The sequence below is a fragment of the Ixodes scapularis genome, unplaced genomic scaffold (genome assembly GCF_016920785.2).
Source record: "Ixodes scapularis isolate PalLabHiFi unplaced genomic scaffold, ASM1692078v2 PGA_scaffold16__2_contigs__length_2301149, whole genome shotgun sequence".
Lineage (NCBI taxonomy): Eukaryota > Metazoa > Arthropoda > Arachnida > Ixodida > Ixodidae > Ixodes > Ixodes scapularis.
In genome coordinates this window covers 935,095-937,118 of record NW_024609842.1, presented here as the reverse complement: position 1 = coordinate 937,118, position 2,024 = coordinate 935,095, and the positions used below count along the sequence as shown (strand labels likewise).

The window sequence follows — 2,024 nt, the reverse complement described above, 5'->3', positions numbered from 1 at the left end:
ATGGTTCCATCCGCCTCCATGGTTCCGTCGTGATTCATTACGCTGGTATAGGATGCCCATAATACGACACGCTTGAATGGTTCCGCCCGCCTGTACCGTTCCGTCTTCCTCGTCATTCACGGCGCGAATGACCGGGAGCAAGGACGTGTGCGATTGGTGCTCTGCCCAATTTTTTGGCAGACAACAATTTTCGCACTGTGCGTCATGCTCTCGTCGGTTCCGCTGCAAGTGCCTAGATATTCAGGCAGCAGAATACGACATCTTCATGCAGTCTGGAAAAAGTAGCTACAAATGCAGGGATTGTTCAAGGCGCTCAAATCCTTCTGTGACGAGGCTTATTGGCGCTGAGATTGATAGCGGGGCTACGCCCACGACAAGGAACGCGGAATTCAACAACGGCGGAAGCGACAACGGTGAGTCGACAGATGCAGGGATTTCTTCGGAAATCCTTCGTCTGCTCATGGGGCTTTCATCTCAACTTGAAGTATTGACGGCTGAGGTTGAGCGGCTACGCGCAGACAACAGTGCACTGCGAGTGGATGTCTCCCAACTTCGCCAAGCAGTTGTGAACAAGACCATGGCGGGGGCTCCCAATAGGTCGTCGCCCGACGCTCTGGGGTCAACGACGGAGTCTTATTGCTCTGGGTGCCCGACCCAAGTCTGCGACTCAGCAACAACGTCCTAATGTTCCCGTAAATACCACGGCTCATGGAATATCGTCATCATCTGCACATTCAGGCAACGAGGAAGCCGTGGACGCTAAAGGATTCAAGATTGTCACAAGGAAAAAAAGTCCCACGCCTGCCGAGGGAAAGGACGCCGGCAGCAAGCTGAGCTCTTTGCCACGCAACCCAGACGCCGTGGGCTCTTCGTCTCCCGGCTGGATCCTCAAACAACGGAAGTTGACATTACGGAATCCCTGGAAAGTGTTCTGAGAAGCAATTCAGTGACGTGCACCACGCTTGTAACGAAATACGATAGCTATGCCTCCTTTCACGTGGCTGTCGAGAACGACGACTTTAACGATATCAATGTACCGAACATTTGGCCAACCGGATGTCTTTTTCGCCCTTTTTTGGCATTCTTAGAGTCACGTCAGCGACAGCGGTCGATGGAAGTGCTTAACCTTCTAACCTTCTACTGTGAAATGCACGCAACACACCCGAACGTTCGCGGCCTTAGAACGAAGTCCTCCGAGTTTATGTTGGAAATCGTGGGCAACCCATACACCATTGTTTGCCTTACAGAAACATGACTAGAGGACAGTATTACTAGCCCTCAATATTTTCCTCCGTCATAATCAATTTTTTGGAAAGACCGTAATTATGCCATTACGGGCATTTTAACTGCCGTGGACGTGTCACTGTGTGAATGTAGAAGATACCACCTGGAGACTTACCGGGAATATGTATGGGTTGAGGTTAGGGCCTGTGACGCGCTTAATTATCTAATACGGGACCAATTATTTCCCACCACACTTTGACTCTGAGGTTTTTGCACGTCATTTTCAAAATCTAGAAGAACAGCTTGATATGACGAAGTTCTGTGCTCAGATTTATGGGGATTTTAATTTACCAGAAATTGACTGGCTGGCAGGTTATGACTCGTTGGCGAGCAAGGTCACCAGCCTGGAAGTATCCAGCCTGTTAGATTTTATTTATTTATTTGGATTTGTACAAAGCAATATTATCCAGAATTCAGCGGGAAATATACGTGACCTTGTTTTAGTTTCCTCGCCAATTGTTTGTATCTTGCCAATTGTGGACCGCTTGATACGTGTTGATCATTTCCATCCCTCTTTTGGTGTGTCATTTCTCTTTCCGCTGCGTCAACGAGGCTCGTGCAGCCAGGAATATTTTTCGTACAGTAAGTGTGATTACTTTAATACGCACAAGCACTTTCAGAGCTATGACTGGCAACCGATCTTGAAAGATAATTGCGCGGATTCGGTTGCTAAGGCTCTTACAACAGTAGTTTCGAGTGCCATAAATAAATTCGTGCCTGAGCGTTTTTCTCGGGCAAGC

At 48.4% G+C, this 2,024-nt stretch overlaps 1 pseudogene; it reads left to right on the top strand.

Annotated features, from left to right (window-relative positions):
• Positions 1–291: 291 nt before the first annotated feature.
• On the top strand, positions 292–1,300 carry LOC120842529 (annotated as a pseudogene).
• The last annotated feature ends 724 nt before the right edge of the window (positions 1,301–2,024 follow it).